At 40.5% G+C, this 24,779-nt stretch overlaps 2 protein-coding genes across 3 annotated transcripts in view; both read right to left on the bottom strand.

Moving 5' to 3' along the window:
- Positions 1 to 9,026, bottom strand: part of LOC306999047 (uncharacterized protein) — a 59,712-nt gene extending 50,686 nt beyond the window's left edge. Inside the window, exon 1 of one of the 2 annotated variants that reach the window (XM_079613446.1) lies at positions 8,898 to 9,026. The gene's annotated coding sequence lies outside the window, so the exon portion shown is untranslated. The remainder of the gene's footprint in view (positions 1 to 8,897) is intronic. The other variant, XM_079613447.1, reaches the window with a different exon arrangement.
- LOC306999601 (PWWP domain-containing DNA repair factor 4-like) overlaps positions 1 to 23,089 on the bottom strand; it is a 200,277-nt gene extending 177,188 nt beyond the window's left edge. Inside the window, exon 1 of the mRNA XM_079614429.1 lies at positions 23,080 to 23,089. The gene's annotated coding sequence lies outside the window, so the exon portion shown is untranslated. The remainder of the gene's footprint in view (positions 1 to 23,079) is intronic.
- Between the last annotated feature and the right edge of the window lie 1,690 nt (positions 23,090 to 24,779).

Genomic DNA, 24,779 nt, shown 5'->3' with positions numbered 1-24,779 from the left:
TCGGCACAGCGCCACCTACTGGTCCGGAGATATGAAGAATTTATGTTTTTGCTTATAACTTCTGAACGGTTTGTCCAAAAATCACAAAAGTGGTCTCGTTAGATTCAAGGCATCGTGCTGAGTCGACTGATATCCAATTTTCCCATATCGGCCATTTTGGCTTTCGGCCATTTTGAATTATGTGCTAAAATGCTGTATTTTATGAACGCATGAACGTATCGTTACGAAACTCAGTATGGGTCATCAGTACAACGCCCTAAAAGTACTCAAAAATTTATGAGACAGCGCCACCTTTTGGTCAAAAGTTATAATGAAATTTCCAAAAATGCTAATAACTTTTGAATAAATTTGCCTATAGTAATGACACTGATCTCAATAGATTCCTTGGGTTATGCTGAAAACATAGATACCAATTTTGCCATAGTCAATCAAAGTTCCTGTCCGCCATCTTTATTTTCTTTTAAAACCTACTTTTTCGAACTCCTCCTAGACCGAACGTCCGATTTTCACCAAAATCGGATCGTGTCATCTCCAGACCGTGCCGAGTAAAAGTTATGGATTTCGTGTCGATAGACAAAACCGTTTTCGTATACCGCAGTGTCAAAGTTGAGGCATGATGCCAAAATGACTATTCAGGCTTTATATCTGCAATGCCTTGACATATTGACACCAAAACTTTGTATGTGTCATTGTCACTTCACTCTGACCACATCACATCAGTTTCGTAACTGCGCCACCTATTGGTCGAAAGTGATAATCATATTTTTAGTTATTGTATGTGATTTTTCAACCATTTTGCCAAAATTCATCTTCAAATGTCTTTAATTGCTCCTTGCTGCAGTTTGTCTCACACTTTCAGCCATGTAGGCATATCTCGTCGTCTGCTTTTGCGCTTGGCCCCGTAATGGCTGCTTGCAGCTATATTTCTTCTTCTTTTTCTTTTTTTTCTTTTTTTTCTTCCGACTGGGCGTCTATGGCAGCCTATAGAACCGTTTGCGGGAAACTTATACAAATTGGCACAGTGATAGAGGACAGCCTGAACTATCACCATAGCAAATTTGGAGTCTCCAACTCATTCCCTCTAGCGCCACCAGCTGTCCAAAGTTTCACTCATGTTTATGCTAATAACTTTTGAACCACAAGGGCTAGAAACAAAATTCTTTTTTCCTCTGATTCCTGAGCTCATGACAATTCGACTGCACCCTATGACGTCATTTTCCGTCATAATAGTTTTCCCGCCATTTTGAATTTTCCGAAAAACCTACTTTTTCGAACTCCTCCTAGGCCGTTGCTCCGAATTTCACGAAAAATGAACCAGATCATCTCCAGACCTTGTCGACCAAAAGTTATGGAATTCAAGTTGATTCGAATTACCGTTCTCGAATACCGCGCAAATAAATTTTACGTAGCGCTTGCGAAAACAGACGTAAGGCCGTATCTCCACAACGCTTTATCGGATTCAGACCAAATTTGGTACATGTCATCACAAGCATGACCTGAGGCTACATGCTGCGTTTCGGCACAGCGCCACCTACTGGTCCGGAGATATGAAGAATTTATGTTTTTGCTTATAACTTCTGAACGGTTTGTCCAAAAATCACAAAAGTGGTCTTGTTAGATTCAGGGCGTCGTGCTGAGTTGACTGATATCCAATTTTCCCATATCGGCCATTTTGGCTGTCGGCCATTTTGAATTATGTGCTAAAATGCTGTATTTTATGAACGCATGAACGTATCGTTACGAAACTCAGTATGGGTCATCAGTACAACGCCCTAAAGGTACTCAAAAATGTATGAGACACCGCCACCTTTTGGTCAAAAGTTATAATGAAATTTCCAAAAATGCTAATAACTTTTAAATAATTTTGCCTATAGTAATGACACTGATCTCAATAGATTCCTTGGGTTATGCTGAAAACATAGATACCAATTTTGCCATAGTCAATCAAAGTTCCTGTCCGCCATCTTTATTTTCTTTTAAAACCTACTTTTTCGAACTCCTCCTAGACCGAACGTCCGATTTTCACCAAAATCGGATCGTGTCATCTCCAGACTGTGCCGAGTAAAAGTTATGGATTTCGTGTAGATAGACAAAACCGTTTTCGTATACCGCAGTGGCAAAGTTGAGGCATGATGCCAAAATGACTATTCAGGCTTTATATCTGCAATGCCTTGACATATTGACACCAAACTTTGTATGTGTCATTGTCACTTCACTCTGACCACATCACATCAGTTTCGTAACTGCGCCACCTATTGGTCGAAAGTGATAATCATATTTTTAGTTATTGTATGTGATTTTTCAACCATTTTGCCAAAATTCATCTTCAAATGTCTTTAATTGCTCCTTGCTGCAGTGGGTCTCACACTCCCAGCCACTTTGGCATGTCTTGTCGTCTTGCTTGCGCTTGGCCCCGGTGATTGCTGCTTGCAGCTATATTTAGGGGCCAAGCACTGAAGGTGCGGGCACCTATTGTATCTGTTCCGGTTCTTATTAGGGGCCAAGCACTGAAGGTGCGGGCACCTATTGTATCTGTTCCCGTTCTTCTTCTTCTTCTTTTTCTTTTTTTTCTTCCGACTGGGCGTCTATGGCAGCCTATAGAACCGTTTGCGGGAAACTTATGAAAATTGGCACAGTGATAGAGGACAGCCTGACCTATCACCATAGCAAATTTGGAGTCTCCAACTCATTCCCTCTAGCGCCACCAGCTGTCCAAAGTTTCACTCATGTTTATGCTAATAACTTTTGAACCACAAGGGCTAGAAACAAAATTCTTTTTTCCTCTGATTCCTGAGCTCATGACGATTCGACCACACCCTATGACGTCATTTTCCGTCATAATACTTTTCCCGCCATTTTGAATTTTCCGAAAAACCTACTTTTTCGAACTCCTCCTAGGCCGTTGCTCCGAATTTCACGAAAAATGAACCAGATCATCTCCAGACCTTGACGACCAAAAGTTATGGAATTCAAGTTGATTCGAATTACCGTTCTCGAATACCGCGCAAATAAATTTTACGTAACGCTTGCAAAAACAGACGTAAGGCCGTATCTCCACAAAGCTTTATCGGATTCAGACCAAATTTGGTACATGTCATCACAAGCATGACCTGAGGCTACATGCTGCGTTTCGGCGCAGCGCCACCTACTGGTCCGGAGATATGAAGAATTTATGTTTTTGCTTATAACTTCTGAACGGTTTGTCCAAAAACCACAAAAGGGGTCTCGTTAATTTCAGGGCGTCATACTGAGTTGACTGATATCCAATTTTCCCATATCGGCCATTTTGGCTGTCGGCCATTTTGAATTATGTGCTAAAATGCTGTATTTTATGAACACATGAACGTATCGTTACGAAACTCAGTATGGGTCATCAGTACAAGGCCTTGAAGGTACTCAAAAGATTTCAAGACAGCGCCACCTTTTGGTCAAAAGTTATAATTCAATTTCCAAAAATGCTAATAACTTTTGCATACATTTGCCTATAGTAATGACACTGATCTCAATAGATTCCTTGGGTTATGCTGAAAACATAGATACCAATTTTGCCATAGTCAGTCAAACTTCCTGTCCGCCATCTTTATTTTCTTTTAAAACCTACTTTTTCGAACTCCTCCTAGACTGAACGTCCGATTTTCACCAAAATCGGATCGTGTCATCTCCAGACCGTGCCGAGTAAAAGTTATGGATTTCGTGTTGATAGATAAAACTGTTTTCGTATACCGCAGTGGCAAAGTTTAGGCATGATGCCAAAATGACTATTCAGGCTTTATATCTGCAATGCCTTGACATATTGACACCAAACTTTGTATGTGTCATTGTCACTTCACTCTGACCACATCACATCAGTTTCGTAACTGCGCCACCTATTGGTCGAAAGTGATAATCATATTTTTAGTTAATGTATGTGATTTTTCAACCATTTTGCCACAATTCATCTTTAATTCATCATTTTGCCACAATTCATCTTTAAATGTCTTCAATTGCTCCTAGCTGCAGTTGGTCTCACACTCCCAGCCACTTTGGCATGTCTTGTCGTCTTGCTTGCGCTTGGCCCCGGTGATTGCTGCTTGCAGCTATATTTAGGGGCCAAGCACTGAAGGTGCGGGCACCTATTGTATCTGTTCCCGTTCTTATTCTTCTTTTTCTTTTTTTTCTTCCGACTGGGCGTCTATGGCAGCCTATAGAACCGTTTGCGGGAAACTTATACAAATTGGCACAGTGATAGAGGACAGCCTGAACTATCACCATAGCAAATTTGGAGTCTCCAACTCATTCCCTCTAGCGCCACCAGCTGTCCAAACTTTCACTCATGTTTATGCTAATAACTTTTGAACCACAAGGGCTAGAAACAAAATTCTTTTTTCCTCTGATTCCTGAGCTCATGACGATTCGACTGCACCCTATGACGTCATTTTCCGTCATAATAGTTTTCCCGCCATTTTGAATTTTCCGGAAAACCTACTTTTTCGAACTCCTCCTAGGCCGTTGCTCCGAATTTCACGAAAATTGAACCAGATCATCTCCAGACCTTGACGAACAAAAGTTATGGAATTCAAGTTGATTCGAATAACCGTTCTCGAATACCGCGCAAATAAATTTTACGTAGCGCTTGCAAAAACAGACGTGAGGCCGTATCTCCACAACGCTTTATCGGATTCAGACCAAATTTGGTACATGTCATCACAAGCATGACCTGAGGCTACATGCTGCGTTTCGGCACAGCGCCACCTACTGGTCCGGAGATATGAAGAATTTATGTTTTTGCTTATATCTTCTGAACGGTTTGTCCAAAAATCACAAAAGTGGTCTCGTTAGGTTCAGGGCGTCATACTGAGTCAACTGATATCCAATTTTCCCATATCGGCCATTTTGGCTGTCGGCCATTTTGAATTATGTGCTAAAATGCTGTATTTTATGAACGCATGAACGTATTGTTACGAAACTCAGTATGGGTCATCAGTACAACGCCCTAAAGGTACTCAAAAATTTATGAGACAGCGCCACCTTTTGGTCAAAAGTTATAATGAAATTTCCAAAAATGCTAATAACTTTTGAATAAATTTGCCTATAGTAATGACACTGATCTCAATAGATTCCTTGGGCTATGCTGAAAACATAGATACCAATTTTGCCATAGTCAGCCAAACTTCCTGTCCGCCATCTTTATTTTCTTTTAAAACCTACTTTTTCGAACTCCTCCTAGACCGAACGTCCGATTTTCACCAAAATCGGATCGTGTCATCTCCAGACCGTGCCGGGTAAAAGTTATGGATTTCGTGTCGATAGACGAAACCGTTTTCGTATACCGCAGTGGCAAAGTTGAGGCATGATGCCAAAATGACTATTCAGGCTTTATATATGCAATGCCTTGACATATTGACACCAAACTTTGTATGTGTCATTGTCACTTCACTCTGACCACATCACATCAGTTTCGTAACTGCGCCACCCATTGGTCGAAAGTGATAATCATATTTTTAGTTATTTTATGTGATTTTTCAACCATTTTGCCAAAATTCATCTTTAAATGTCTTCAATTGCTCCTTGCTGCAGTTGGTCTTTCACTTTCAGCCACTTTGGCATGTCTTGTCGTCTTGCTTGCGCTTGGCCCCGGTGATTGCTGCTTGCAGCTATATTTCTTCTTTTTTTTCTTCCGACTGGGCGTCTATGGCAGCCCATAGAAGCGTATGCGGGAAAGTTGTTTTGGTTTGACATTCTGATAGAGGACATTCCCAACATCAAATACACCAATTTTGGTGTTTCTAACTCATTCCCTCTAGCGCCACCACCTGTCCAAAGTTTCAGAAATTGTATGCTAATAACTTTTGAACCGTAAGGCCTATCAACAAAATTCTTTTTTCCTCTGATTCCTGAGCTCATGCCGATTCGATTGCACTCTATGACGTCATTTTCCGTCATAATAGTTTTCCCGCCATTTTGAATTTTCCAAAAAACCTACTTTTTCGAACTCCTCCTAGGCCGTTGCTCCGAATTTCACGAAAATTGAACCAGATCAACTCCAGACCATGACGACAAAAAGTTATGGAATTCAAGTTGATTCGAATTACCGTTCTCGAATACCGCGCAAATAAATTTTACGTAGCGCTTGCAAAAACAGACGTAAGGCCGTATCTCCACAACGCTTTATCGGATTCAGACCAAATTTGGTACATGTCATCACAAGCATGACCTGAGGCTACATGCTGCGTTTCGGCGCAGCGCCACCTACTGGTCCGGAGATATGAAGAATTTATATTTTTGCTTATAACTTCTGAACGGTTTGTCCAAAAATCACAAAAGTGGTCTCGTTAGATTCAGGGCATCGTGCTGAGTCGACTGATATCCAATTTTCCCATATCGGCCATTTTGGCTGTCGGCCATTTTGAATTATGTGCTAAAATGCTGTATTTTATGAACGCATGAACGTATCGTTACGAAACTCAGTATGGGTCATCAGTACAACGCCCTAAAAGTACTCAAAAATTTATGAGACAGCGCCACCTTTTGGTCAAAAGTTATAATGAAATTTCCAAAAATGCTAATAACTTTTGAATAAATTTGCCTATAGTAATGACACTGATCTCAATAGATTCCTTGGGTTATGCTGAAAACATAGATACCAATTTTGCCATAGTCAATCAAAGTTCCTGTCCGCCATCTTTATTTTCTTTTAAAACCTACTTTTTCGAACTCCTCCTAGACCGAACGTCCGATTTTCACCAAAATCGGATCGTGTCATCTCCAGACTGTGCCGAGTAAAAGTTTTGGATTTCGTGTCGATAGACAAAACCGTTTTCGTATACCGCAGTGGCAAAGTTGAGGCATGATGCCAAAATGACTATTCAGGCTTTATATCTGCAATGCCTTGACATATTGACACCAAACTTTGTATGTGTCATTGTCACTTCACTCTGACCACATCACATCAGTTTCGTAACTGCGCCACCTATTGGTCGAAAGTGATAATCATATTTTTAGTTATTGTATGTGATTTTTCAACCATTTTGCCAAAATTCATCTTCAAATGTCTTTAATTGCTCCTTGCTGCAGTGGGTCTCACACTCCCAGCCACTTTGGCATGTCTTGTCGTCTTGCTTGCGCTTGGCCCCGGTGATTGCTGCTTGCAGCTATATTTATTAATTGAAATACAATAACCACCGAAAACACACTGAATCACGACCGCTTCAACATAATACCAGCCTACTCTGCACTGAGCGAACGCAGAGCCGGCAAACGACTCCCCATTCTGACGTAATATGACGCGGTGGTGAAAAAAAAGCGCTTTTTCAACACGGTCAAGGAAACTGTCACGTTTTCTACTAAATTTGTGCCCTTAGGTCTGGCAAAACAATTTTTAATCATGCATTTACTCTTCATATGGTATTTTCATACAAGGTTATATATTAATTCTGAAAAAAAAAAAACTGCAATATGCCCTTTAACATGTTAGGCTGCAACCCCACTTTTGAAAAATCCCCAGAAATGACATACCCAAACTGAAACAGATAACGTACAGTTCATGAACCCTTTGTACTAAAAGCACAAAATATGCTTTTCTTTTGTCTGCATTATAATTACTAACAACTGGCTGTTTTAAATAACCTTCTGTGATCTGATTTGGCTTCAGATAAAAAAATCAGACAGACAAACAATATATTATTTTATAGTATTCTGCACGATGATAAAGTCTATATCCATTAGCATAACATTACAAATATAATCTATTATTATGAAAATACCTGACATGCCTCGAAGAACAGGTAGATCAAATATCATTGCAATCATGTTTATTGTCTTCAAAACATCTTTATCTGCATGTTACAGCGATCTCTGAAAGCTTTGTTTATGTCAGGGACGTCTTGTAATGTCACATGATTATGACTTCTTCGTGTGTAACATATATGGCCAAAACTGTGTAACGTTATATGGCGCCCTCATGCTGCTGGTATGGATTGAAAACACAGTAGCCTACATCAGAGTATCCAGCGCTCATAATTATTACATCGACGCATTTGGGTATAAATTCAATATTATTCCCGTCTATAGAACTGTGATGTAAACCTATGAGAATCTATCAATATTTCTCCAAATCTGCACATTTTTAAGCTAAAAAGCCCCGAGGGATGTTGTTTTGTCAAGCGCTGTCATGACTACAGCACAGGATTTTTTTTTCTTTTCTTCCGAATAAGAGTGGCTGACGATCATAATTCATATTAAAGGTTAATTTAGACAAATTAAGACATAGGCTAACTGTCAATATACGTTTCTCAGAATACAATAGTTTTAATGCTGAAACTTGAGTCTTATATTTTTTAATGATGTAACGTTAAGTTATAGTTTGTCACGGTAATAACATTAAATTTGATGGTAACTTTGAACTATTTAAACAAAAAAACCTCCAGTGCGCCGGCGGTATTAAGTTAACGTTAACTTACCAGTATTAACGTTATAACAATGAGATAACAGCACAAGTTATGAAAAATAGAATTTAAAGACCGTGTAAAGTGAATTCAGTCATTTTCTCCTAAACACATTAAATAGGCCATACATTTATTTCTCAACAAAAAAGCATTTCAACCATTTTGACACCTCATTTCACGAACTTATCGTTATTTTTAATCATTCAAATTTGGCTGGGTGGTTAATAACACTTTCTTCTTTAGTCTGAAAAACTCAAAACACACATTTATTTTGATTTTACACGTACTTTAAACTAGTTAGATGTTTTCGCGATAGCCGCGGCTACATGCCAACCACAGAATTACCAAAGTTAACACTAGTCTCGACGTAGCAACTTGGATGTTAATTTTTTTCAGCAAATGGTGCTAAACTAGCAACGGGGACATGGACACAGAAAAGTTTACATTACATCAACACTGAAAATACTCGCTTACCTTGAATACACGACGAAAAAAGCACAGTCCACAGTCCACAAACGGATCGAGCGCGAAGTGACGGTTATTTCAAACGACTGTTGTGAGAAAAATCCAGAACAACTGCAGGGGGGAGGGGGGACCCAGAACATGGGTTACTCTTTGAAAAATAACCCAGAAACCCAAACAACCCAGGAATTGGGTCAAAATATTAGCCCTATAACCCAGAAAATGGTTACTCTCTGAAAAAATAACCCATAATTTTAACCCAACCAAAATAACCCAGAAAATGGGTTAAAGAAATAACCCAGGAGTTTTTAGAGTGTAATTATCAGGGCTGTCTGATTGGAAGAGATTTTGAAGGGGAACGGGAGAGCTTCACTCCGACGAGGCGAGTGAAGATTAGCTATACTACGGAGAGTATAGAGGTTCGCTGTTTGTTTAAAACAGCAAAAGTGAAACGTGCTCTGTGGGGGACACCACCCCAGCAGAGGACATCCCTGGATTGTAGGTCCAGTGGCACCGCAAACCTGCTCAATCACTTCCATCTCAGATAGGGTTTTATTTATTCTTATTTCTTTTGATTATTTTAATTTCTTCTATGTAAAGCACTTTGAATTACCACTGCTTAGCTTTGCATTTACTGAATGAGCACTGTGCCACTGTTCGTCCGACTGTTTGCACTGTATTTTATTTTCTAAACCGTTTTAATTATTCTTATTTCTTTTATTATTTATGTAATTATTTCAATTTCTTCTATGTAACGCACTTTGAATTACCACTGTGTATGAAATGTGCTATATAAATAAACTTGCCTTGCCTATCGGGGATTAGATTAAAATAATATACATTAATTACAATAGAAGGCATGTGACCGAAAATGCCTATTATTCACATATTTTTGCTTGTAACTTCCTCATTTTATCAGATATTTGAATGAAATTTTAACAGAAGGTAGAATTTTGTTAGCTCTTTCAAATTAAATCATGAACATTAACTGTTTTAGTTGGAATGGGTATCAGACCCATGGTACCGCACAGAAAACAATTCTAATTAATAAGCGTTCATTCATATTCATAAACATTTCTTTTCAGAATATTTTCATTTATTGTTTTTTTTTCCATACTAACAATGAATGATTGGTACAACAAATATACAGGTTATATGTGTGATTGTGCTGGTTGATCATTTGAGTGAACATGGCTGTGTCTTTTGGTAGTTGTTGCAATTTCTCAAGGATTTTGTCTGAAGCATTCAGCTGATTTCCAAAGAGGTCTGTTGTGCGAGTTAGGAATTCAGCAGGTGAGTGTAGTTGTAATCTTGTAATCTTTCAGGTTCTGCACAGTCTCTTTGATAATTTCAATACATTTAATGTAATCAGTTTGGTCATCTGCACCAGTGTAGAATTTGGTCATCCAGGGTCCATTCAATAATTTCCCAAGCAAACCCAGAACTTGCATTTCAACCTGTCCATCTATAGAGTTGAAGTCTTCCAGTATGCTAGCATGCAGGCCTCCACAGGATGTTCCTCCACAGAAATATGACTGTAGTGCAGCGTGATGACTTGAGAATATCCCACATATATGGAAAAGAATGTGCAGTCGATTACCTCTGTAGCGTGGCATGAGGCCAAGAGGGAGATTGTTTTGATTCAGAAAGATCTTAAAGCCACGAGGGTCACCCTTGCCATCCATGTACCTCATCTTATTCATCTGAACCACAATATTGGCCCCAATGCAGTCTTTCCCCTTGATTTTCTCAGTAATCCCCATGGATTTCTCTATCTCCTTCAGAGCACTCTTCGTCTTTGAAGCGACTGTTTCCAATTCAGCTCATTCAGGGCCTTGTTCCAAGACGCACAGACTAAACGAATGGCCGCATGATTGGCAGCACAGCGGTCAGTGAGTGTGTTTGATATACTCTCTATCATTTTTTGAAGAATGTTTTCGTAGTCTGCCTAAAAAAAATGACAGTAGACATTTGCAAGGTTACTGACGGGAGTCACAAATATGGATCTGGTAATCCTCAGCACAGGCTCCTGGAAGTTCATCTACAGCAACAACATAACAGTTTTCTTTGGTGGTGAAATGTATGCTGTTCAAGTGGATTCCCTCTTGTGTGGTTGCATCATAACCCAGGGTAGAGTGTGTGTTCGCTAAAAGTGCTTCAGCAGTCTGCAGGTCAATTATTGCCCTCAATTCTCTGGTCATGGCTTCCACAGTAGCTCTTTTTGGCACATCACTTAACCTAATGTTGAAGCGCAGCCCAAACTTTTTTATCAAATTGTGGATGTTAGCAGTGGGCACCTGATTGGATATTGCGTCAATCATCATCAATCGCATTTCATTTGAGTATGACTTCGCGTCTGTTTTTGTAAGCTTTTTTTCACTTTCCAAATCCAGGATTTTTTCTCGCAAAAGAAGGTTTTCGACCTGAAGATCATGAATCTCACTGTTCATTGAATTTATTTTTTCTTTGAACTCGCAGCATCTTTGTTCCATATCATCATCAGAATTTGATTTGACCTCTCACCTCATGTGTGTAAGGGATTTCTTCAGGCGCATATGACTTCTTGCTTTCACTTTGTATTGTTTTTTTAATTTAGCGATGGTTTCAGCCTCATGCTATTTCAACAGATTCTTCAAGTCGGATATTTGCTTTTCTTTCCTTTTCAGTTTCTGATTAAGTATCCTTATTGCTCCCTTCTTTTTCTGCTGTGCTATGAGTGTCTTAATTGCCAGGTACTTGCTTCTCTGCATCTGCAGATGTTTCTGCCTCATGTTTTTCAGAGACTCCTTATATCTGGTACAAGAAGGACAATTGGCTAGCAACCTGTCTTGTCTTCAAAGGACTAAGTTTCGGAACTTGGTGTTCATCAGAAGGAGACTTTATGCGGGGAACTGTGGTGGTAGTGGAGATTCCACAAAATCTTTGGCTACATACCCCTTCAAACTGACTGAATTCTCTATCATTTGTTAGCTTTCTGTATTTTGTTAAAGTTTTTTCAACAAGTAGCTTCAATTTATTTTTTGCCTGCTCTTCAGTCATTTCTGGTATGCATCTTACTATTTCTCTTGCAGTTGCAGCTCTGCTGGATTCTGCTGTGACATAAAGAAATAGATTGTGTCCATTTTGGATCAAATGAGGAGATAGTAGATCACTGTACTTGTCCAGGAGGTGCTGTCTGGCTAGACCTGGCTGTGTATTGGGCCCCTTTCTTCGTTTCATAATTAGCTGTAAAGACACAACATCAAATATTACATTGGACATTGGAAATTGGACATAAATGGACTAATCAACATGACTTATGTGTTGCAGGATACTTTGAATAAAATAGTAAATGAAATTAATACAGACAACAAGCAAGCATAACTTTTTGATCACATTCATAGATCCAAAGAAATGCCACTTTTAAATTATTTTATGAATTGTGAGGATTTGCTGTATTCAGCTAGAGCAGTTTTTCCCAGGGTTATGCACATTGCAGGGGGTATGTGGAAACATTTAATAATTTATTTCCAACTTGGTAGTACTGAGAATATTTACTTATCTTGGAAATTCAAAGAAGTAAATGCCTGATAATTAAATGTTCAAATTAAGGATATTAAATAAAATTATTTTCATTTAATAATAAGTTGTGTTATTTAATAGGGGTAGTTAGGACAAAAAAGTTTGTTAGCATATTTAATTTAGATAGAGTTACAGGCTAGTCTTCAGTATGTAATGTAATTCGAATTGTTGTAAACAAACCTATTACTAATATATGTCAGGAAAACCATGAGATACATAATAAACTACATAGCATTAGTAATCATTTCAAGGATAACACGGTGAGAATAAGTTAAAATCGAGACAATGTTTTTTTAGAATGACGCCTGCAGTGCATCTGACAGGACGTTCGCTAATCTACCCACCACAAATGTGACTACCAAATTTCTGCGATTTAGTTAAATACATTCTCCTCCATGGATTTCTATGACATTTCGTTAGTACCAAGATAAAAGGTATATATTCATGTCCACCTACCTTTCATTCATGTCCAAAGCTTGGATGAAGCCCGCCGACCGGTTGAATGCCACTCAAATTTTCAGAGAGTTGTGGTGAACTGAAAACACCTCAGGGCTGAAAGCTCTAAATGTCTAGGCTTCCCGGGGTTGTACATGACGTAGTTACTGTCGTATTCTTGAAAAACATACTCCCACCAGGCGGCGAGGAGTGGATATTGCATGACACACATATTAACAGTACCACGCAGTTTGTCGCAAATCATTGAGACAGAATGTTCGCCGCACGCGGTTGCTATGTCAACATACCTACAAATTGAGGAGCAAATCAAAGAATAACAAAATAATACCACTGCAGAGATGGCCACTCAATTTTCTGTTGCTATGTTATGACATTGCTATGCATAATGGTCGGCAGCTCTACACTGATAAGCAACAATGAAATGCACTAGTTGTGTGGGGAATAAGACACATTTATGCAGTTAGCCTTTTTTGGCTTTTTTGAAAAAACTGTGTCCCTCACTGACATTGTGCAAGCTGTGCCACTGACAGACTGAGCTCATTACAGCCACTTTGTAACACAGTGCTTTTAAATAAACAGTTTTTTGTTTTTTTGAATGAATAAAAAATCGATTACATAGTTAATGTAATCGATGCTTGATGGGTATTTAAACATGACTGCAAGTGTAGGACACATGGTATGTACACATGGTGTTCATACCAGGGGATTTGATGAGGTAATTGTATATGTCTGGATACTCGAGCCTGGGCCATGCTTTTGGGTTGTTCTCCCAGGACTCAGCTGGATGCCGATAGGGACAAGATTGTAACGTTAAACCTACAAGCGACAGCTTTCTGTGGTACCTGGTCAATGCAGGCGCTAGGAGACTGTCTATATATTGATAAGACATTCTGTAATAGAAGAAGAAGATCTGTATTCATATAGCTGCTAGCGCCTTTCACAGACATGTAACGTTAGCTAGTCACAAAGCGCTTTACATGAGTGTTTTATTACATTCACTTCTCACCACCGACATACATTCGCATACACAGATATCATTCATCACCTGTTAGCCTTCACCAGAGCGAGGACGCTCTGAAGCGTTTTTTTTTTTAAATAGTTCAAAGTTACTATCAGATTTAATGTTATTACCTTGACAAACTATACATCATTAAAAATATATAAGTCTCACGTTTCAGTATTTGACCACTATTGTATTCTGAGAAACTTATAGTGACAGTTATGTCTTAATTTGTGTCAGGATTTATGTAATGAAAAAATGAGTCGATACCTTTAATATGAATTATGAGCGTCAGCTGCTCCATTCAGAAAAAAACTCTGGTGCTGTTGTCTTGAGAACGCGTGACAAAACAACGTTCCTCAGGGCTTTTGGCTCAAAAATGTGCAGATTTGGAGAAATATTGATATATTATCATAGGTTTACATCATATTTCTATAGACAGGAATAATATTTATTGAATTTATATCCAAATGCGTCGATGTATACATAAAGAGCGCTGGATACTCTGATGTACTGTGTTTTCAATCCATACAGCAGAATGAGGGCGCTCTATGCACAGTTTTTTCCAAATATGGGAGCTCACGAAGAAGAACAATAACCTGTGACCTTCCAGGACGTCACTGACATAAACACAGCTAACGTTAGCTTTCAGAGATCGCTATAACATGCAGATAAAGATGTTTTGAAGACAATAAACATGATTGCAATGATATTTGATTTACCTGTGTTCTTCGAGCCATGTCAGGTATTTTTATAATAATAGATTATATGTATAATGCAATGCTAATCGATATAGACTTTACAAACATGCAGAATACCATAAACTCATTTATTTTCTGTCTGATTTTCTTTTCTGAAGCCAAATAAGCTCATAGAAGATTATTTAAAACACTCGACTTGCGATATAAAGTAAGTTTGGAGCATAAAACAGGGTTTTAATCTCATAAATTGTCGTGTATTGATGGTGTGCTAAGCTAACATGCTAGCTAGCTCTCTAGTTGCACCTGCCATCTAGCTGTTATTTTTTATGATTTTTTTCTAAATCGGAATGCTTACTGAAATATTTCTTTATTTGAGAAAGGCATTTGATACAGTTTCAAATGTGAAGTGAAGATTATGAAAGAAATTAGGGGGTGAAACACCGTGATTAGCCAGTCGTTAGCGATTATAATGGAGACAAAGGAAAATAATATTTATGGCCATAAGCCGGCTGGAAAGGTGTAAATGTGAGCAGGAGAGAGTGACACTGAATGGGGCTCGTTTGCACCACAAAACAATAGAGACAATAGACTGAATAGATGCTAATAGATGACAATAAACACAAGTTTGCATTTTAGAGTCAATTCAAAATAAAGTCATTTGAGATGATCTTGAAAAACATTTAACAAAATACAGAGTTTTAGACTTATCACCTTCAAATTTTAAATATAACATGGTCAGACATGTGTCTTTAGCTGGAGTGCATTTCTAGAGTGCTGACGGGCCAACTTCAATTTAATTTTCATGAAGATGTTTCATAAAAATAAATTTCTAATAACTTACACAACTTTGAAGCTATTCATAATTTTTTTTTCATTATGACAATAATTAATTCTACATTTCCAATAAAGTGCCAGGTGTCAGCTTTCAAATGAGACCATACTTGAGCTTTTAGGACGAAGGGTCAATGAATTGAATCTTTTTTAGGTTGGGTATGCAATTTCTGGGGATTTTTCAAAAGTGGAGCTGAAGGCTAACAGGTTAATACAAAGTAGTCCGTTAGTATCCATAACTGACATAATCCACAGCAAAACTTATGTGAATAGATACCTTTTTGATTTGCCTCGGGCTTTGCCTTCGGTTTGTTTTACCCTTCAAACACGGCGGCAGCTTGTTGCTATGCAGGTCACATGATTTGTGACGTAACCCAGACCAAGAGAATAGTCGTCATGCGATTTACCGAAACGTTACATGTAGTAAACTATAAAAAGACGATATTTATTCACTGCGTATGTTAAGTGTCTTAAACCAGTACCCAGACATGTATATATTTTGTGCAGTTCAGGTCCATTTTTTAAGTTTATGTCGAGTCCGCTTTTCTCACACGAGTGACGTTTTTGATGGCCTAAAATATACGGAATTAAGGCCGTAATTTCTCGAGGTGGCTTATCATCACCCTTTTTTAAATACCATTTGTGTAAATTAGATGCCTGCGGTTTGTTTAATACATTTAGCCATGTCTTTGAATACACGTCGTGTCTCACGCAGCTAATTTTACTAAAGTCAAACGTGTAGATTTTTTTCTCATGTATTGTGTCACGATCACACACAAGACGAGAAGACAGATCCAAGTGCAGTAGTTTATTGAAGGGTAATCCGTACTCACAGTCAGTCCAGGCAAGGGTCGAAAGTCCAATAAGGCAATCCAAAACACAAGACACGAACAGTAACAGGCAGGAACAGAAACGGAAGTGTGGGGACATTAACAAGGACTCCGTGACAAACACTGAAACTGACAGGGTATATATACACAAGGGCTAATTAAGGTGACAAGAAACAGCTGAACATAATGAACACTAAGTGACAGACAGGATCATGGGAAATGTAGTGAGAATGTGGATGACACCGTGGGGAAGAGGACATCTAGTGGACACCAGGAATACACAAACCAGACACTGTGACATAATCCCCCCTCTACGGAGCGGCTACCAGACGCTCCAAGACCCACAAAAAAAACAAAAACAAAACAAGAGTCCAGGCGGGAGGTAGAATGGTGGAGGATCAGGGGGAGGGATGGAGGGCCAGGACCATGAAGGGGAACAGGAACAGGGGATGACAATCTAACCGGCGGCCGTGGCGAAGCAGACAGTCCATCGGGCGGCCAGGGCGGAGACGACAGTCCATCTGGCGGCCAGGGCGGAGATGACAGTCCATCTGGCGGCCAGGGCGGAGACGACAGTCCATCTGGCGGCCAGGGCGGAGAAGACCCCTCGGGCGGCCAGGGCGGTGAAGACCCCTCGGGCGGCCACGGCGGTGAAGACCCCTCGGGCGGCCAGGGCGGTGAAGACCCCTCGGGCGGCCAGGGCGGTGAAGACCCCTCGGGCGGCCAGGGCGGTGAAGACCCCTCGGGCGGCCAGGGCGGTGAAGACCCCTCGGGCGGCCACGGCGGAGACGACCACTCGGGCGGCCATGGCGGTGAAGACCAAGGCGGAACAGAGACAGACCCTGGCTCAGGAACTGGAACAGACACCACCGGCTCAGGAACTGCAACAGACACCACCGGCTCAGGAACTGCAACAGACACCACCGGCTCAGGAACTGCAACAGACACCACCGGCTCAGGAACTGCAACAGACACCACCGGCTCAGGAACTGCAACAGACACCACCGGCTCAGGAACTGCAACAGACACCACCGGCTCAGGAACTGCAACAGACACCACCGGCTCAGGAACTGCAACAGACACCACCGGCTCAGGAACTGCAACAGACACCACCGGCTCAGGAACTGCAACAGACACCACCGGCTCAGGAACTGCAACAGACACCACCGGCTCAGGAACTGCAACAGACACCACCGGCTCAGGAACTGCAACAGACACCACCGGCTCAGGAACTGCAACAGACACCACCGGCTCAGTAACAACAACAGCAACCGGCTCAGGAACAGCAAAAGACACCGGCTCCACCGGCTCAGGAACCAGGGCGAGCAGCTCGGGCGGGGCCGGCAGGGCGAGCAGCTCGGGCGGGGCCGGCAGGGCGAGCAGCTCGGGCGGGGCCGGCAGGGCGAGCAGCTCGGGCGGGGCCGGCAGGGCGAGCAGCTCGGGCGGGGCCGGCAGGGCGAGCAGCTCGGGCGGGGCCGGCAGGGCGAGCAGCTCGGGCGGGGCGGCAGGGATGGCAGTTACCTCCGGGCTGGTCTCTGGGTTAGCACCCACCAGACGACCCGATGAAGAGGCTCCTCTCCTTCTCCTCCTCCGTCTCCGGACCACCGAAATCCGAACAGCAGACACTGGCTCCGACTCAGGAACAGCAGACACTGGCTCCGACTCAGGAACAGCAGACACTGGCTCCGACTCCGGAACAGCAGACACTGGCTCCGACTCAGGAACAGCAGACACTGGCTCCGACTCAGGAACAGCAGACACTGGCTCCGACTCAGGAACAGCAGACACTGGCTCCGACTCAGGAACAGCAGACACTGGCTCCGACTCAGGAACAGCAGACACTGGCTCCGACTCAGGAACAGCAGACACTGGCTCCGACTCAGGAACAGCAGACACTGGCTCCGACTCAGGAACAGCAGACACTGGCTCCGACTCAGGAACAGCAGACACTGGCTCCGACCCAGGAACAGCAGACACTGGCTCCGACCCAGGAACAGCAGACACTGGCTCCGACCCAGGAACAGCAGACACTGGCTCCGACCCAGGAACAGCAGACACTGGCATGTCCAGGATCCGAGCCAGACGCTCCAAATAGTCCAACATACCCTTGGCCGCCCCACAAATGGGCATCTCTAGACCAGTCTCCGACTGGGCAGTCGTGACGTGAACAGTCTCTGACTGGGCAGACGTGACGTGAACAAACTCTGGCTGGGCAGACGGGACGTGAACAAACTCTGGCTGGGCAGACGGGACGTGAACAAACTCTGGCTGGGCAGACGGGACGTGAACAAACTCTGGCTGGGCAGACGTGCGTTTTCCCCTTCTCCGCCCGCGATGGCGAGATGGTGGCTCTAATCCGTCCCTCACCAGTCCAGGGACGAAGGGGGGCCAAGGTGAAGGGTGGTGTTGGCCTTGTTCTCGACCACCTCCTCCTCTGTGACCTCCCCGGGTCCCACGAAAAATGGCTAGGCGGGTCCCCTCAAAACAATCCCTCCTCTCCCGCTCGATGGCTGGGGAAGAGAAGTTGGAAAACATACCGCTGGATCCTTGCATTGTGACGGAGTCCTTCTGTCACGATCACACACAAGACGAGAAGACAGATCCAAGTGCAGTAGTTTATTGAAGGGTAATCCGTACTCACAGTCAGTCCAGGCAAGGGTCGAAAGTCCAATAAGGCAATCCAAAACACAAGACACGAACAGTAACAGGCAGGAACAGAAACGGAAGTGTGGGGACATTAACAAGGACTCCGTGACAAACACTGAAACTGACAGGGTATATATACACAAGGGCTAATTAAGGTGACAAGAAACAGCTGAACATAATGAACACTAAGTGACAGACAGGATCATGGGAAATGTAGTGAGAATGTGGATGACACCGTGGGGAAGAGGACATCTAGTGGACACCAGGAATACACAAACCAGACACTGTGACAGTATTGTACCTGTAGTACAGCATTACCAACTATGTTTATTCTGTGTATGTTGAGTGTCTTAAACAAGTAACAAGACATTAATACATTTTGTGCACTGTTTAGGTCGATTCCGCAGTTCTCAACTGGTTTTGCTCAGTTCTGTTTCCCCCCCCTCCCCCATAGGTTTGATGGTGGATGGACGTTTTCATCACGTTCTTTTAACCCTCTGGGGTCTAAGGTGTTTTTGGGGTCCTTGAGATGTTTTGACATGACCTGATATTTATATTTTTTTCAGTTGCTTATAAAAATATTAATGGCAAAGGTGTAATTACACTCTATTTAGCACAAACATGGCTATCATAATATGTGAGCAACATGTATGTACATGTTTGCATTTTTGAGAGAATATTATTTATGCATGGTTATTCAAAAAACTCAAACTTAAATTTTCTGATATAAGACCACAAACGGCCAACTTCACATATTCCCACAATACTTTTGACTAATGGATGTTGTTGCCTAGAGTTTTTACTTCAAAATGATCTCAAAAAAATCATCCGGGCTAATCGTTCACATTAAATAATAGATTGATTTAAATTTTGTAAGACACTTTTTGTTTGGAAAGGCAATATGCAGATGGGCGTGAATGATCCAACTAGGTCATGAATAATGTCCTCATTCACACCTGGGCCCGGTTTTTCAAAAGTAATCCACTAGGATTTTGGATAACGGATTGGATCAAATCTTGAAAATGGGTTTTTCAAAAGAAAAAACGGATTACATAATCGGATTAGATCACGTAATCCAATCTTGGTTTTGATCCAGATCAAACCTTTAGTTTGGGTTTTTCAGAACTTTTTTGTAGGATTTGGATCACTTTGATCCAAAAAATCTGGATTAAACTGATCCCATCAGAAGGGTGGATTCAGTGTGGATTTCATGCCCAAAATGTAATGAAAACTTTAAAAATGTATCAAATAATACTATATTTGGATCATGCAGTATCTTACAAGATATCCTATTTATTCATAAGGTTTTAATTGTATTTGTTCATCCGTCAGGCTACAGTGATTAGGTAGGCTTTAAAGGTCCCATGACATGGGGTTATTATATTATTTTATAATGTTTCCTGGGTTGCCCTTATAATGTTAGTATGTTTTTTAGATAAAATATAGTCATAATTTTGAAACAAAACGCATTTTTCCTAGCCCAGTTTTAGCCTCTGATTTGAACGCTCTGTTTGAAGGGGCGTGTCTGTGTGAGACTTCGGTGTAACCGCCCACTGCTGTGATTGGCTGACATGCTTGCATATGAAATAGCTACTTATTACATGAAACTCTCTCGAATACTTTTACTACAGTTATTATACGTTTTTACTATTATGCTATCGAGATTAACAAATCGTCAGAAGTTTTTAAAGTATTTAGATCTATTCCCATCACATAAAATGTTGCTGTGATGAGCATTGCGCAAGCAGATGACAGTCTGTTGTTGATCGCGGGAATGAAGATTGTATCATTGCAACGCAGTTTCTGCACTCTCTCTGCTTTCCCCAATGCAAACACGATGATGTAAATACAGTAAGAGCTTCATGTGCAGTGTAACGTGCGTCATTGATTTCATAACGAGTTTGGCAAGTGTCCAGATAAACTCGATCGCGCTGTGTCTATGAGAAAATGAGCTAGGAAGTAGGAACGCGTGCGCGCGATTCCTACAAAGATTGTTCTTTGATCGCTTTCTGTATATAATTTATTCACAATTTAAATACGATTATTTTCATCCTACTAAAAGAAACGATGTGAAGTTGATATTTTAGTCACTGGCTTGACTTACTGAGGCGTAAACAGCAGTATTGAACGATTTGAGAGAAAGATTACCTGTCTGAACTTGAACAATTACACATCAGAAAGTGTTGCTTGGTAACGTTAGCTCGATCGATTTATTTTCAGACGTTAGTCGAGGCCAGCTCTGTATTGACCCAAGTTGAGGAAACAGTCGTCGGTGAAATGTGTGCCGCAGACATGCAAAACTTTGGGGAGTTGTGTCGGCGCATTTCCAGAGAAAATGAAATGAATCCACTGGTTCTTCTGGGGCTTGGATGAAGGAACTAAAAAAAGGCTTCGGTGTTCATTTGTACATCCAATTATTGAGCCATTATTATGCTTCGCTCGCTCAAAAGCCATGATATCTCCCGTGGACAAACTAAAATCGCGCGCACGCGTTCCTGCTTCCTAGCTCATTTTCTCATGCGGGAAATATTCTCTGGGCGGGCAAAGCAGAGAAAGGGGAGGTAACATTTCCTCCGTATGACGTCATACGGAGGAGATTCAAGATCAGCCCGATTGAGCTTCCACTTTCTCAAAGGCAGAGAAAGATAGCAAAAGCTCGATTTACACCGATTTAAATTTCTAGAAATTTGGGGACCATATAAAGGCTAGGGGAACTCATATTAATGTTAAAAAACCTCAAAAAATGAAAATTTCATGTCATGGGACCTTTAACGTATTCAGCCTTTCAGGCCTACAGCAAAGTAGAAAGAGTTTGGCCTCATAAAATAATCCCCCAAACAGCTGTCAAAATTTACCAAAAACAATACATTTTATTCTGTCACTAATTGATATATATATATTCATCACAATCAAAAATATTTTTGTTTTTAGAATATTTATTAGTGATGCATGCAGTGATTACAGAATAACCAAAAAAAATGCAAAGAATGGCAATCACTGATTTTTGAAATCCAAAACAAATCCAAATCAGAAATAGTGTCTAACTATTGCGTCCCTCGTTGCACGTCCTGTTTGCTCGTTCTGGCAGAATGCAGGAGGTTGGTTAGGGTCTCCAAGGGGCTCAGGTGCATCATTGTCAGCACAGAGAGGGACATTGCGCTTAGTAGCGATGTTGTGAAGGACAATACAGGCAAGGGTTATTTTGCATGCTTTCTGTGGTTCCGCTCTCAGGGAGTTAAGGCATGCAAAGCAACCTCTTAAGAACTCCATTAAGTCTTTTTTTTAAAAAAAATTCAATACATCTATATTTTAAACTTGTTATAAATATCCTCAATGTACAGTGTTTGTATTGTAGGTCTGATGAGCGGACTGTTTTTTTTTTATTTTTTTTATTTCAAATAAAAATTATATTGACCCCACACTGGCTATTCTACTTGTTGCTCTTTACATATCTATAGTTCTACATTGTGATTTCCTATCCTGTTTGAGCACTGGTTATCCAGATTTGGTGATCCTGAAAAGTTCCTATCCGGATCAGATTGATCCAATCCGATGTTGCTTTAAAAAACTGGCTCAAAAGTAAACTGGATTACGTGATCACGGATCGCAAAAAAAAGGATTACTAAATACGGATCAATTTTATCCGGATTAAACCTTTTGAAAAACCGGGCCCTGAAGACAAAGACCTGCTAATGCTGCATACTAATGAGCCTTTCATTCAGGTGTCACTGAGCCACAAGAAAGACTGCAAAGACAACACACACATATATATACATACACACACACACACATATATATATATATTAGAGGTGTGCAAAGCAGCCGATATTTGTATCTGTATTTGTATTTGTTGAGGGGGGAAAAGTATTTGTATTTGTATTCGAGTAAAATTCAAAATAGGCGTAAAAATCTATTTTTTTGCGTTATACTTCTAATTTACGTTATAGTGCAAGTATTTTTTTATTATATCCATTATAATAATTATGGATATGCAATATTGGTTGATGTTTTTCCATAAATCCAGCAATGAAACAAGGAACGTCATTGAAAATAAAATAACAACAGCCATTACCTCATCCATGGTTAAACCAACAACTAATAAAATACCATTGTGAACATTATGAAGCCTATACAGCCTACAACTTGCTGTCTGCAAAAGACAGAGTAACTTAAACATACCATATAACTCCCACACGTGCATACAATACGACACAACTACACAAGCATTTTTAACCGAACGTTAACGTTACTCTGTCAACAGCCTTTGTCTAAATGACCGCGCTAAACAGTTACGTAAACAGAGCGAACATGAGAGCACCCGACTGCAGACGTCAATAATGCAGCGTAACGGAATAATCTCCCGATCAAACTCCGCTTCTCGAAAGTTATAAACTGCCTCAGGAACCCAGTTAAGGTACAAAAATCTATTCAACAAAAATAGTGATGGAGTTAAGTGTTTTTTCGCTCAGCCGAGCCCTCTCTGTTGCTGTGTGGAGCAGCCTGTGTACGTCACTCACTCACTCATCCGGGCGTGCACGCACTGCGGTCTCATAAGGAAACGCAGTTTTTTGATATAAAGTTTTTCTTGTTCCCGAATACAAATATTTTTTAAAGTATTTGTTCGAAATAAGTATTTGTAAAAAAACACGTTATTTGTGCCTTTCCGAATACCGTATTCGGGTTCGGCTCCACCCCTAATATATATATATTACTACAGAATTGGTTCAGAGTTGGAAACATCTTGAAAAAAAGTGTATTTTTCCACAAACTGTGTATGCTTGCAAATTGTATAATATCCAAGGTAAACATTTCTAGTAATTTGTATTTTCAGAAAGTTTTGGAATCTCTCCCCAAATTTGTCACTAATAAAACACAAAAATAATTTAAAGAGAAGGCTTATATTGACCTTTAAAGATTTTGTTTGCACCTTGTAAATTAGGTTTTGATGTGGCAGTAAAAACTTTATAATCTATCCAAAACGAAATGTTGTCTTTCATATTTCGTCTGTAACATATCGTCTTTTATAATATATATTAGGGCATAAATGTTAATTTGCAGTTTAATATGTTGCTTATGCAAAGACATTTTATTTAAACGTATTCAGTCGATTTTTTCTCATCTCAGGCAATATAGATAGTTTGCTAAAAGCTAAATTAATTCACACAGACACGCGCGAGCTGTAGTAAACAACAGCATGCATATGTGCCGTTCATTCATTCAAACACAGAAACGCGATTCAAATTTAAACAGTCTTTTGCGGTTTACAGACACCATTTCATATCGCGATTAGAACAAAGCACTTACTATTCTGCAGCTGGATCCGTTGTTAGGCTACTCCAGCACGTTTGAGGTAAAATTTCCAGGATTATCACGATATTATTATTCCTCACAGTGTGTTATCCAGCTGTTGTGGGCGTTGACTGGTTTGCATGTGTTGCTTCAGATCTTCATTTGAATAGCGCGCGCTCTCCATGGGCGTGTCACATTAGCAGAGTAATGAGCTGCCAGAACCATAATGAGAACGGCTGATCTCTCGCTCTTTTTATATAGATTACATAAACAGAGAATATTTCTTTTAGTTTTGAATTAGATAATTTAAAACTAAACACTTAAATGATTATAGAGATATATATCTCATGTCTGAGTGAATAGTATTCGCTGAGTTTTGTTTAAGTTTAGAGACGTGCTTCAGAAAAAAGTTCACGGAGACGGAGAGGCAGAAAGCACACCCTGTATATTTTCTTTATTCTACAAAAGCACAATGTTTTATTTCGATTGTAAGTGGACACATACAAAAGTAGACATTTAACAGCTTATTTTTTCATATTTCTTAAGTCTGTATGACCAAAACTGACGGAGTATTTTAGGT

Source organism: Phoxinus phoxinus (assembly GCF_949152265.1).
Source record: "Phoxinus phoxinus genome assembly, chromosome: 5".
NCBI classification, from domain to species: Eukaryota; Metazoa; Chordata; class Actinopteri; order Cypriniformes; family Leuciscidae; genus Phoxinus; species Phoxinus phoxinus.
This window is presented reverse-complemented; position numbering and strand designations above follow the sequence as displayed.